This window comes from Geotrypetes seraphini, chromosome 14 (genome assembly GCF_902459505.1).
Source record: "Geotrypetes seraphini chromosome 14, aGeoSer1.1, whole genome shotgun sequence".
Lineage (NCBI taxonomy): Eukaryota > Metazoa > Chordata > Amphibia > Gymnophiona > Dermophiidae > Geotrypetes > Geotrypetes seraphini.
The window spans coordinates 4,564,438-4,578,705 of record NC_047097.1 but is presented as its reverse complement, the minus strand read 5'-3'; the positions used below and the strand labels follow the sequence as shown (position 1 = coordinate 4,578,705).

Below are 14,268 nucleotides of genomic sequence, written 5' to 3'. Positions count from 1 at the left end.
CTCTGTGGATTCTTTGGGGTCATTCTTCTTGGTTTTCGCTTGAAGAATTATGAGATCAGCTTTCATTCTGAGTCTGGCCCAAATTCAGCCACTGTAAAAATACTAGGGCTTTTAATTTCAGTTTTCATTAACTGCAGTCCATGTACATGGAGGCTATTTTGCTTGGAGGTACAATATGTTGTTTCATTATTTAAATTATATTCTAGCTTGGATACTGTGAGTTTAGCAGATGGATGCTTTCTACAAGCTCTGACAATCCCTAGTACCCTCCTCATTGGTTCACATTTATGCAATCAACTTGAGTCTTTTGTTTCGGCTTTCATTGGAAATTTGGTGATGAGTTTTGGTTTTGGCCAAAGGCTCTCAGACAGTTTCAGTGGCAATTTTGGTTTTTTTTGCCAAAAGTAAAAAAGCAGTCATTGCATTGGTCCCAAGAGGTAGGGCAGCAGCAGAAGCAGAAGTCCCAGAAGGGGGGAAGGGAAGAGGGGAAAGATGGTGGACATGGGGTAGGGGTAAGAGAAATGAGATATTGGCACCTGAGGTGGGTTGAGAGTAGAGGAGATGAGATACTGGCTACTTGAGGGGTAGGGAGAAAGGGAGATGCTGGACATCTTGGGGGGGGGGGGAGGGAAGGGGCACAGGGTTAAAGGCTGACATGGGGCATGAGATATCCTTGGGCCAGAACAGCTGAGGAAATGAAGGTGATAGAGAAAGAAAGGCAAGGGAAGATGAGATGCTGGACTACAGAACAATAGGGAATCTGGACTATGGAGGGATTGGAAATGGGAAGATGATTGACCTTGAGCCTTGAGGGCCTTGAGTTGTCCCTAGTACAGAGTGAGAGGGTGCACACAGTAGAAGGTTTGCCTAGGATATTAAATTCCCTTGGCCTGGTTCTGTTCTTATTCAAATAGGATATTTCCCTGTACCTACAAGATACAGCTTAATTGTATAATGCCCCAGTTTTTAGAACAGGGTTAGGGCTTGTATTGTGTCCCATGCATAATACAAGCCAGCAGTTCCATGCTACTATCCTTACTTTCCAGCACTTAAGCTTATAATTGGGATTTTGGCAAAGAACAGCAAAGTCACATTTGAATTGGGAACATAATGGCTGGCAGATGCACACTAGCTGCTAGAAATCTGAGTCATATCCTAATTTCATTATGCTTCATTTTATGTACGGACAATGAGTGTCTTAGAGAAGGCCTGTGAAACAAGCGTGAAGGCATTCAGAGGGCCTCCAACTGCAGCACACTGTGACCTGATTGGCTAATTAGTACAATGAAGTAAAACAATTTGCATATGAAAAAATCATTCCATCTCATTGAAATTCTTTACATGCGTGATGAAAATGGGAAAATCAAGTTTAAAAAAAACCCCAACTTTTTTAACTGTTCAGAATTCAGTGCAACTAAAGCATGCAGAAAAAATGGGTTTGGTGAAGCCGTAGAGTCATAGACTGTCTTTGCTGCCCCTTTACCCCTTATTTTTCCACAGATTGTGCAGTTAGCACTGTTGTCTTGACATCAGCTAAGTAGCTGATACAGGACTAAACTTGGATAAATCAGTGAACTGGGGAGAAATTAGAAGTATGTCTCTTAATGCTGACAACATGAAGAAGGAAACTTTAGCTACCAAGCAAATGGATTCTGCGGAAAAACATGAAACCAGGTAAATGTGGTACCTGTTGAGGATACTTTTGTATCTTTGCAACTTGCAAAAAAAGGTAGTATCTAGTTCTTGACTGCTAGTTGGGCAACATAGCACGGACTTCTCTGATGGCCAGTGTAACGATCTAGACATTTGTAGCATTCAACCCAGACTAGAAGTTCTCTTCATACTGTGTTGCGTGCTATTTAATTCATAAATAAAATCTGCTTGAGTTTAAACTATTGTAATGTCTATCCTTTTGGGTTCTACTGACTGTTAGCTTAGGAAGAAACAGGGAATGTATCTTTGTCAGTTTTCTTGTTTTCACTCGTTTCTTAATAGGAGTTTGGCTAATATTGCTGTGGATTTCTTTTGATGGGATCATGCTACGACCCACATAAAAATGTTCAGTGTTAAATGTTCTAGTAATGTTGTGTGATGGGAAGGGTTAATAGGCTTGGGGTGGAATTTGGGATGAGATTGGAACATTGGAACTTCTGATGCTTTAGTATTTTTTTTTTTTTGCTATTTTTAACATAGTAACATAATAAATGACGGCAGATAAAGACCCAAATGGTCCGTCCAGTCTGCTCAACTGTACACGCTCTATAGCAGGGATCTCAAAGTCCCTCCTTGAGGGCCGCAATCCAGTCGGGTTTTCAGGATTCCCCCAATGAATATGCATTGAAAGCAGTGCATGCACATAGATCTCGTGCATATTCATTGGGGAAATCCTGTAAACCCGACTGGATTGCAGCCTTCAAGGAGGGACTTTGAGACCCCTGCTCTATAGCAAACATACATAGTAAATGACGGCAGATAAAGACCCAAGTGGTCCATCCAGTCTGCCCAATCATACAAGCTCCATAAATTAATTTAGTTTAAATGGTCCTTTTTCTTAGATATTACTGGGCCAGAAACCCGAGCCCTGCCCAGTAGTGTGCTTAGGTTCCATCTACTGTATAGATTAATGAACTTAAATTGTCCTTTTTCTTATATATTTCTGGGCCAAAAACCCAGAGCTGTGCCTGGTACTGTGCTTAGGTTCCATCTCCGTCAAAGCTCACTCCAGCCCATTTAAATCATTCCAGCCATCGAAGCCCTCCCCAGCCCATGCTCAACTGAATGGCTATATATGGGACACAGACCGTGAAAGTCTGCCAAGTACTGGCCTGAGTTTGTCAATATATACCCATTATTTTCTGATTAGAGATCCTCTGTCCCATGCTTTTTTGAACTCTGTCACTGTTTTCTTTTCCACCACCTCCCTCATTTTTACTGTCTCACCACTTGTTTTGTAATTTTTGTGAACTTTCAATAAAGATATTCACCATAAATGTTCTAGTAATAGGAATGCCCTAGCATGGATAGTATTGAGATAGTGAAAGAGAATGCTTATAGGTTAAATGGTTGGAATCCACTCTGTGAATATCTAAAGGTGAAAATTATGGGCCTTGTTTACTAAGTTGAAGTACATTAAGGGACAGATTCTGTAATTTGGTGCCTAAAATGATAGTCGCCTAAAGAAAGTGAAGCACCTCTTTCATGTCAATCATACTTAGGCACCCATTTCAGAATTGTGCCTAACTGACACTTAGGGGCCTATTAGGCACCTATAATGTAGGCCAGGGTTTTTAAAGCGTTGCCTAAATTGCTGCCATCTCACCTACAGATAGGCTCTGCACTTTCCTTGCTGCTTCTGGAGAAGTGATATGTTGGGGTGGGGGGTGAGAGTGAGGAAACAAAGTAAATCAGGAAGAAGGGGAAGGAGAAATCCTGGTAGGGTAACGATGACAAATGGTTCATAGTCTTAAGCGTGCGAGACAGATGCGCGCCGACCAATGAGTGCCGACAATTCAGCGCAGGACTTTATCGCCGAAGAAAAACCTTCTTTTAAAGGGCTTTGATGGGGGGTGTGGGGGGTAACCCCCCCCCCCACTTTACTTAATAGTGATCGTGCTGGCATTGGAGGGGGCTTGGGGGAGTTGTAACCCCACATTATACTGTAAACTCAACTTTTTCTCTATTTTTTAGGGAAAAAGTTAAGTTTTCCCCCCCCAACACCAGCGCGATCCCTATTAAGTAGAGAGGGGGGTTCCCCCCCCCCCCACACCCTGTCGGAGCTCTTTAAAAGAAAGTTTTTCTTTGGCGCGATGAAGTCCTGTGCTTAATTGTCAGTGCTCGTTTGTTGGCGCGTGTCTGTCTCGCGCGCTTAACCCTTTCAGGACCATAAGGATCGTAGGCCAATTTTTGTGGTTTTGACAACATTTTTATGGTAAAAAGGGCTTGCAGATGCCAAAAAATTGATTTTTTTTGTGAAATATCATTATTTTTTTTTAAAAAATCAAACTTCTGGCTTATGGACAGTGTGGCAAGTGAATCTTCTCGTCAATCTGGCAACGACGCTAATGAATGAATGTCGGAACCAGTTTGTTTACATAAAGGCAGTATCATATGGAATCCGTACATATCAAATTTAGAACTGTAGACTATCCCAATCAAAATTTATAGGATTTTAAAGTTATGGGACAAATATGTCCCTTGGTCCTGAAAGGGTTTTAAGACCTGTCACCATGACAAATTTAACCTTTAAACTGTATATTGGTTTTAGATCCCTAGTTTACGTCCAGTTAGGATAAAAACTTGCATTGATAAACCTCGCACTGTAACTATAACAAATTGCGACCTGTTAACTATATTAACAGGTAACCCATTCTGAGTTCTTTGGAGAGGACAGGATAGAAAATGAATGAATGGGAGTGATGGTAGACACAACATTGAAGGCGTCGGCACAGTGCGCCACAGTCTCAAGGAAAGCAAACAAAATGTTGGGTATCATTAAAAAGGGTATCACGACCAGGACGAAGGAAGTCATCCTGCCACTGTATCATGCAATGGTGCGCCCGCATCTGGAATACTGTGTCCAGTACTGGTCGCCGTACCTCAAGAAGGACATGGCAGTACTTGAGGGAGTCCAGAGAAGAGCAACTAAGCTAATAAAGGGTTTGGAAAACCTCTCATATACTGATAGACTGAAAAAGCTGGGGCTGTTCTCCCTGGAGAAGCGGAGACTTAGAGGAGACATGATAGAAACCTTCAAGATCCTGAAGGGCATAGAAAAAGTAGACAGGGACAGATTTTTCAAATTATGGGGAACCACAAGTACAAGGGGGCACTCAGAGAAATTGAAAGGGGACAGGTTTAGAACAAACGCTAGGAAGTTCTTTTTCACCCAGAGGGTGGTGGATACATGGAACGCGCTCCCGGAGGCTGTGATAGGCAGGAGCACGTTACAGGGCTTCAAAGAAGGTTTGGATAGGTTCCTAGAGGATAAAGGGATTGAGGGGTACAGATAGGAGTAGAGGTAGGTTATAGGGATAGGAGTAGAGGTAGGTTATAGAAATAGTCAGGGACCACTGCTCAGGCAATAGGCCTGATGGGCCGCCGCGGGAGCGGACCGCTGGGCGAGATGGACCTCTGGTCTGCCTCAGCGGAGGCAACTTCTTATGTTCTTATGAATGAATTAAATAAATCATAAATAAAATGTAGGCGCCTAAGTACTTTAGAGCAGTGGTATTCAACCCAGTCCTCAGGGACCACCTGGCCAGTCGGGTTTTCAGGATATCCACAATGACTATGGATGACAGAGACTTTGAAAACCCGACTGGCCAGGTGGTCCCAGAGGACTGGGTTGAATACCACTGCTTTAGAGAATTGCACCTAATGGTGTCTAAGTCCTTCTCCGCCCCCCCCCCAAACACGCCTACTTTGGAATCAGGCGCAGTTAGGCTCCATTAGTTGGGCTACAGTAGGTTTTAACGGAGATTTCGGCAATTGGAACCCAAGCACAGTACCGGGTAGGGCTTTGGATTCTTGCCCAGAAATAGTTAAGAAGAAAAAATTTAAATTGAATCAGGTTGGGCAGACTGGATGGACCATTCGGGTCTTTATCTGCCCTCATCTACTATGTTACTATATAAGATAGGTGCCTATCTTATGTAGAATTGTGCCTAAGAAGATAGGCAGCTGCCATCCAACACTTTTTTTTCGTTTCTCTTTCCCAATATGCCCCTCTGAATTCCTAATCAAACTGTATTTTATAATTCGGGACCTTTTTTCTAATATGTCCCCTCTGAAATTCTTAACAAACTGTATATTGTAATTTCGCTGCAATTTTTAAGATTCTGTACACTATAATCCCTCTGACTATCTGAATATTGTAACTCGATGATTGTCCAGCTCTCTTCAATGTGTACTGCCTAGAAGTTGCAAGATTATGGCAGTATAGAAGAATAAAGTTATTATTATTATTACAATAGGTTGTACAATATGAATGAGTTCATACTGAAAAGTATGGCTCATTATGTAGATTTCATGAGGTGTGGGATCCTATACTCAACTACTGTACTCAGGGCAGGATTAATTCGTCGAGGGCCCCTAGGCACACAAGTACACTGGGCCCCCTGCCCCGCCCCACCATGCACCTAGGCACGTGCCTACTTGGCCTATTGGTTAATCCTGCCCTGACTGTACTATGCATTCGAACTGATTACATGCTCCGCTGAATTTGTCCTTTTATCTCCTCAGTCATTGCCACATAGTGATTATTATTGGATAGTTGGTCAGTGACTGCTCTGCTTATTATCAAGCACTTATGCACATACAGGGTTAAGATACTGCTTGAACCTACTCACACTGTATTCTTTGCATTACTGGTTTTTGCCTCTCATTGTTTATTTTACATGCTGTGGAAGGGTTACCTGATTGTTTTCAATTGATCTGGTTACAGACATTGGATAATTGTCCTACTTTTTCCTGCTACTTATATTCTTTTTCTTTACATTACTTGATTTGTTGTTGTATACCAATAAAAATATTGAACTCAGAAAAGAATTGTAAACTGCCTTGAAGGTCCCTACCCAAAGTGCGGTACAGTAAATCTATAATAAACCTGGCAATGTGGAGTTATCAACCATAAGTCTTTTAGGGGTCCTTTTACTAAGGCGCGCTAACCGATTTAGCCTATGGCCGCCTTAGCATTTAGTGCGCGCTAATCAATTTGCGTGCACTAAAATCGGTTAGTAAAAGGATCCCTTAGTTATCAAGCAGTGCGATTCCGATTGTCCCTATCTCCTGAGATATGTGCTTCCCGATTTTTATTTTACTTTTTGAAAACATCTGAAGACTTATTTATTTAGAAAATTGTTTGCTTAACCTATTTCCTTTTTTTTTTTTTTTTTTGGTCAACCACTTTGAACCGCAATTTTGCCGGGATGTAGAATGCTATTACTACTATTACTGTTAGCTTCTCATCACCCATCAATTGCTGATCCCTAGTCCTCTGCCTAGCAGTCCCCTTCGGATTGTTTCTTTATGATCCACCGCCTGACAATGTTATCTTTTGCTCGTTCTGCTCTGACCACAGGCAGTGAGCTAATCAAGAAATGTATTGTTATACATTGCTCAGGATTTAGAAGAAATGTTATACCCCACTGTATCTGAATGTAACTTGCTTTCAGCTACAAATGAAAAAGCATAAGCTAAATCCAAATAAAAACCAAACAAGAATAAAGCAGTGTCATATTATAGCAGCTTTACATCAGTGGTGTCAAAGTCCCTCCTCGAGGGCCGCAATCCAGTCGGGTTTTTAGGATTTCCCCCAATGAATATGCATGAGATCTATTAGCATACAATGAAAGCAGTGCATGCAAATAGATCTCATGCATATTCATTGGGGAAATCCTGAAAACCCGACTGGATTGCGGCCCTCGAAGAGGGACTTTGACACCCCTGCTTTACATACAATACAAACAAATGAGACAATAAGAACCTTTCAGCGACCAGCGCTTAAAGTTATCATAAGAACTTAATTCCCGTATTTCATCTTACAAAACAGGAACTTCTTCAGTAATTTCTTAAAATTACACAAATTTCACTGCTCACATATGTATTTAGGAATCTATTCCAACATGTGAGGTGTCTACCTCTAAATCAGTGGTCTCAAACTCAAACCCTTTGCAGGGCCACATTTTGGATTTGTAGGTACATGGAGGGCCACAGAAAAAAATAGTTAATGTCTTACTAAAGAAATGACAATTTTGCATGAAGTAAAACTCTTTATAGTTTATAAATCTTCCTCCTCCCCCACACGAAGGCCTGCATATTCTCCCCTTCTTTGCAGCATTCTCCAGCTTCCTCCTGGCCTCCCAGTCTTAGTTTCAGCCAATTACCTCAGCCTGCAGAGAGGATTGCCAGTGCTGTAGCATTCCTTGCAGGCTATTGGCCTCCGCAGCATGTTCACTCTGCTGTGGTCCCACCACTCCTCTGAAGTCAAGGGCAGGATCGCAGCAGAGGGAACATGCTGCTGAGGATGACGGCAGCCTGCAAGGAATGCTACAGCACCAGCAATCCTTTCTGCAGGCTGTGGTAATTAGCTGAAGGTAAGAGCGGGAGGCCAGGGGGGAAGCCAGAGGACGCTGCAAAGAGCGGGCAGCACTAGTACAGACCGCGGGCCGCAAAATAGTACCTGGCAGGCCATATGTGGCCCCCGGGCCACGAGTTTGAGACCACTGCTCTATATCATTTTGATAGACCTGTGCTCTACTTCTACAACCAACAGTTCTAGTTCTTAACTGTTATGATTTACCGTAACATGTATGTTCTTGTCAGTCTGTTACCAGGTACAAAGAAAGTATCGGAGGAGGAAAATGTCATCACTGAGCAAATAGTGTATGCTGAAATCAATAAAAGCAAAGATGATGAAGCTTCAGGTAAGGAAAAGAACTCGAGAACATAAGAATAGCCATAATGGGTCAGACCATTGGGTCCATCTAGCCCACTATCCTGTTGCTAACAGTGTCCAATCCAGATCACTAATACCTGGCAGAAACCCAAACAGTAGCAATATTCCATGCTACCGATCCCAGGGCAAGCAGTGATTTCCCCCACATCTGTCTTAATAGCAGACTGTGGATTTTTCCTCCAGGAAATATTCTTACATTTTTGGTCTTCTTGACAGGGATACTAAAATTATACATTATGGGGCAGATATATAGCTGATGGCATTCAGGGTTTTGTTGATCACTGATGGCTTTAGGCTCGGATATTCAATATCCAGGCTCAGGCATTGAATGTCTGGACGTATATGGCCAGCTAAAACTTAGCCGGTTAAGTGTGATATTCAGCTTTTAACTAGTTAAGAAGAGCCACATAAATATAGAACTGTGTTGTATGTGATCGTATTTATGTGGTCAGCTTAGTTGGTTAAGTGTTGAATATCGGCACACATCTGGCTAAGTGCTGACCCTGCTCCTAAAACGTCCACAAAAAGTGGGGAGTGCCCTTCAGTGTCAGGGGCATTACTGGAGGGGAGAATCTTGACAGGGGCCGGCTCGGGGATTATTAGGTGCTTCCCCTTTAAGAGACATCCAGGAAGCATCGGGCCACATCTTGGTAGCCCCATGCTCCTGGCCCAAAGTACCTGAATGTGAACTTCTTAGGCTAATAAATAGAAAAATAAATAAACAGCCCATTATTACAGGAGTCAGTAACCTGCAATGCAGAAATACCATAAGTTGATGGCGCCTGTGGTAAATTAAGGTGTGGCAAAAACTCGCTTTTACTGCACAGTGATAACTTTTTCCCCTTAAAGGTATACCCACATATTCAATGCTGGTGCTGAATGTCTGGGTCTAAGTTGGCTGTTGGAATATATCCAAGCACGGCTGATATTCAGCGCCGGTATCCAGATAAGTATCTGGGTATATTAAAACATCTATTTAACATAATGTAAGAATAGCCATACTGGGTCAGAGCAGTATCCTGTCTTCACAGTGGCTAATCCAGGTCACAAGTACCTGGCCAAAACACAAACAGTAGCAATAAGTCCTAATTTACCCAGGTACTTAACTAGACACTAGTGCTGAAGATTGGCAATACCCAGATTTGGGATGGGATTGGGGCTTGTATACCGCCTTTTTATAGTTTTACAACCACATTCAAAGCAGTTTACATACAGGAATTCCAAACATTTTCCCTCTCTGTCCCAGTGGGCTTACAATCTATTTAATGTACCTGGGGCAGTGAAGGATTGACTTGCCCAAGGTCACAAGGAGCAGCGCCGGGTTTGAACCCACAACCTCAGGGTACTGAGGCTGTAGCTCTGCCTTGACTCCACCCTCAGACCATCTTGGCCTTATCTGGTTAGCACTGGGGCAGTAAATTATAATTTTCAGTAGCATTAATTGGATATTGCCCCTGAAAATCAGTGGCCAGCCCTGGTAAGTCCAGGGAAGAGTTGCTTTTACTCAGATAAGTGTCACTGAAACCCAGCCCTATGCTTCTAAGTGTCTAAGGTCACATCTGTATCAAAATCATGCACAAAGCGAATGAAGCATGAAGAAATCTTGTAACATGCAATAAGGAACACTGACACTGTGATATAGTGAACTCATCAGTTAAAATCTTCCCTAAGGAAACCATGTGTATCAGTCCCCCTCTAGTGGCCCTGGCCTCTAGCTAGTATTGCCATATTTTTCTGTCATACAGATCAAATGGAAATGGAGCTCTGCCTGTGGTCTGGGGGATTATTTGGCACTTAAAGATAAAGGAGATTTTTGCTGAGGACCTTCTAGAGTTTACAGAAGTACAAGGTTCCCAAAATAATTTTTATCTTATCCAAAGAAAACATAAGAATAGCCTTCCTGGGTCAGGCGAATGGTCCATCAAGCCCAGTAGCCCATCCTCACAGTGGCCAATCCAGGTCACTAATACCTGGCCAAAACCCAAGGAGTAGCACTATTCCATGCTACCGATCCAGGGCAAGCAGCGGCTTCCCCCATGTCTTTCTCAATAACAGACTATGGACTTTTCCTCCAGGAAATTGTCCAAACCTTTCTTAAACCAGCTACGCTATCCGCTCTTACCAGAGAGAAAATAATTTGTATCTCATTTGCGCCATTTCCCAGACTCCAGGGTTTTTCTTATGACATAGTCTGGATCCAATTGAATCAGATCAATAGAATGTACGAGTGTAATTGTAAATGCTTTGGTAAGGCATGACTAGCTCAACATTGTGAAAGAAGCAATGCAGACCTTTCAATTCTTTTTGTAAATTTATACTCAATATACATCCTGTCCTTTCGATCCACACACTCTTCTCTTACCTCAGCACACAGAAGACTCTATCTAAGTTTGGGACTACTCAATTTTGGGCCACAAAGACGGAACAGGACTTAGGGGTCCTTTTATCAAGCTGTGGTAGGGGTTTAACGCGTGTTAAACCGCCTGCCGCGCTAGCCGCTAACGCCTGCATTGAGCAGGCGTTAGTTGTTTAGCTGGCCGCGGGGGTTAGCGCCTGATGAAATGTCCGAAGCGCGGCTTGATAAAAGGACCCCTTAATAAATTATAGGAAGAAACTGAAGCCATTATTTTTTTAGAGAAGCCTTTGGAGGACTGATGAATGACTTGGTTGAAAGAGTAGAAACAGCAAAGTAATGACAAAATGAGGTTTATTGGCAAGAATTGTTTTTTTTAATGTGTTCATGGATATTAATGGAATTAATTGGAAAAGGCTTGAGATTATATCATTTTTTGGCTATTGGATTGTCAATGTTAATTTGTAATCTGTTTAGATAAATAGAATATAAATGAAATACTCTTTTACGCTTATGTTTAATGTCATTCCCTGGAATGAGCAAGAGATCGTTACTCTGAAAATACTACATTTTCCCAGTGGTAAGTAGGACTGAGCTAGACACATCAGAAGAGCGACCAAGATGATAAAGGGGATGAAACTCCTCTCCTATGAGGAAAGACTAAAACGGTTAGGGCTCTTCAGCTTGGAAAAGAGACACTGAGGGGAGATATGATTGAAGTCTATAAAATCCTGAGTGGAGTAGAACGGGTACAAGTGGATCGATTTTTCACTCCGTCAAAAATTACAAAGACTAGGGGACACTCGATAAAGTTACAGGGAACTACTTTTAAAACCAACAGGAGGAAATATTTTTTCACTCAGAGAATAGTTCAACTCTGGAACGTGTTGCCAGAGGTTGTGGTAAGAGCGGATAGCGTAGCTGGTTTTAAGAAAGGTTGGACAATTTCCTGGAGGAAAAGTCCATAGTCTGTTATTGAGAGAGACATGGGGGAAGCCACTGTTTGCCCTGGATCAGTAGCATGGAATGTTGCTACTCTTTGGGTTTTTGCCAGGTACTGGTGATCTAGATTGGTTACCATGGAAACGGGCTACTGGGCTCGATGGACCAATAAGGCTATTCTTAAATTCTTAGATCAGTGAAACAAATCCCTGCTTTAATGCATCTAAAATGTATTTTTTTACATCCAAGAATGTGAAAACTACTCAAGGGTGGGATAATTTGTACAAAGGACCATATTTTTTCATACCCTATAGATATGTCTTACTCCATGTCACTAAACTAATTGGTTGCAAACTTAGGTTGCTGAACTTTGCAGATAGCAGACATTGGCATGTTACTATATGATGACAGAGGAATTATTCATTTGAAGCTGAGCTCTGAAATTAATTTCTCCGAGACTGATTGTGTCTCTCTCATGAAATCCCATCAGCAGTATTACGACGTTGGGAGCGCTTTTGCAAATGGATTGCTTTCTGTTTTAAAGCCTTGGGATACATCTGCATGGAATGTGATATGTGTTCTCATTTTAACTTCAGAATGCTTCCTCCGTGCATCAGAATTTATGGTGGCAGGGATTCAATACAATCAGTAGGTACAAGGCACCTCTGTCCATAAAGATCCCTGCAGAAACTTCTCTAAAACTATCTTATTTATATTTTAAAAAGGCCATGAGGGAAAAAGTGGAAAACATTGTCCGTGTGCTATTTATTCCTGTCCCCCTAAAAAAGTTCTCGGTACTGGACTAGCTTGTAAACAAGGTGCTATACACTAACCATAGCAGACATTCCAACATACTGGGAAGTTATCATGCTGCATTAGGGCAGTAATCTGAGTTATGTGCCCATTAACATGATTTAAAGGATGAGACCCTAATACAGCACTAAATAAGTCATCCCATGATACATAGTAATGAGATATAAAACATAAAAATGATTGCACAGCTGGTCATTATTTTATAAATAGCACATCCTGTCCAAATCCAAAATGGTGCTGATGTTTCTGTATAAGGGCAGCCAATGAAACTACCACTAAGGGCTCCTTTTACAAAGGCGCGTTAGCGTTTTAATGCGTGTAATAGCGCGCACTAAACTGCCAGCCGCGCTAGCCGCTACCGCCTCCTCTTGAGCAGGCGGTAGTTTTCTGGCTAGCGCGTGATTAAAAGTCGCTCGCGATAAAGCCGCTAATATGGTTTCGTAAAAGGAGCCCTAAAGGTTGCTGGCACCATTTTGGATTTGAGTGCCAGGGACTGAGTGGAAGGGTTGTTGTCTTGGGAGAGTTGCCTGGAGGGGGGGCACTTCCACTTGAGTCCTACTACTAGGGGGTTATTCAGGTTGGGGGTCAATTTGGGGGAAGAGATTTTATGGGGGTCCCTAAGAGGGACATTTTTTTATGTTGGGGGGGAGGGCCTTTGAAACTGATGTTTTTGGCTGGTGTTGACCCCTATGCAGTATAGCCTGCGAGCATCAGAACATGGCTTGGCAGTCCAGTGCTCCCAGGCAGCTGGACAAAAACCATTTCTGGGGTGACTTGTAGGCAACGATAGTCCTTTATCATAGGAGTCAGCAACCTGTGGTAAAGAGATCCAACAGGCATTGCTCCTTCTAAGCTGTCCTTCACTAATAATCCTACCATTGGGGGGTGCTGTTTCACTATCACATTTTCAATAGTGAAGACAGGCAAGGACTCTAGGGGACCTGCCTATCCCTAACAATTGAAACACAACATTAAACACTGGCAACAGTGTAATTGTAGGACTCTCGCTTAGCTTAGAGGGAACACTGCCCACACAGGCTGGTGGCTCTTGCAGTAAATCAAAGTATGGTAAATATTTGCCTCACTGCCCTGTATTGTCCTATGTACTGCCTATACATCCCACATGTACTGTGCTGCCCTGCCCTACCTACAAACCCCCAGACTCATACACATTCCCATCTCCAATATCCACACAAACACTCTATCCCAGATGTTCCTCAACTTCCAAGCCTCTCCCCCACCCCATGCTCCATGACTGGAGCTTTGAGAAATAAGGTGTTATAGGAGCCCATTTTTCTTTTTCTACTCAGGGCTCGTGCAGTCCTAGATATATTACTACTCAGGACAGATCTGTATGGTGTTCTCCACCCTTTGTTAAAGGCCCTGGAGCATGCACAGACACTCCTACTTAACCTTGACTCCTCCCCATTCAACCCAGTCATGTTTTTACAGCAGATCAAATGGATGTACAGCTCTTCTCTCTTCATTTCAGAGAAAAAGAATAACGTAAATAAATCCTCATGGCTGTGCTCTCTCCTCCTATGGGACCAATTGTGGCACCCTTAGGAAAAGAACAGCTTGACCTACCAGCTCTCTGTCTTTGGTACGAAAGAAGCCTTCAGAAAAGGCAGAGAAAAAGAAATATAAATTATCTGATCATTCAGGGGTAGTTACCATGCTGGTGACACCATAGGCATCTGGAACT

General features: G+C 42.5%; 1 protein-coding gene across 1 annotated transcript in view; it reads left to right on the top strand.

Annotated features, from left to right (window-relative positions):
- The first annotated feature begins 8,339 nt into the window (after nucleotides 1-8,339).
- The window catches only part of ACSBG1 (acyl-CoA synthetase bubblegum family member 1), a 67,307-nt gene continuing 61,378 nt past the window's right edge, over nucleotides 8,340-14,268 (top strand). The window contains exon 1 of the mRNA XM_033920685.1: nucleotides 8,340-8,423. The gene's annotated coding sequence lies outside the window, so the exon portion shown is untranslated. The remainder of the gene's footprint in view (nucleotides 8,424-14,268) is intronic.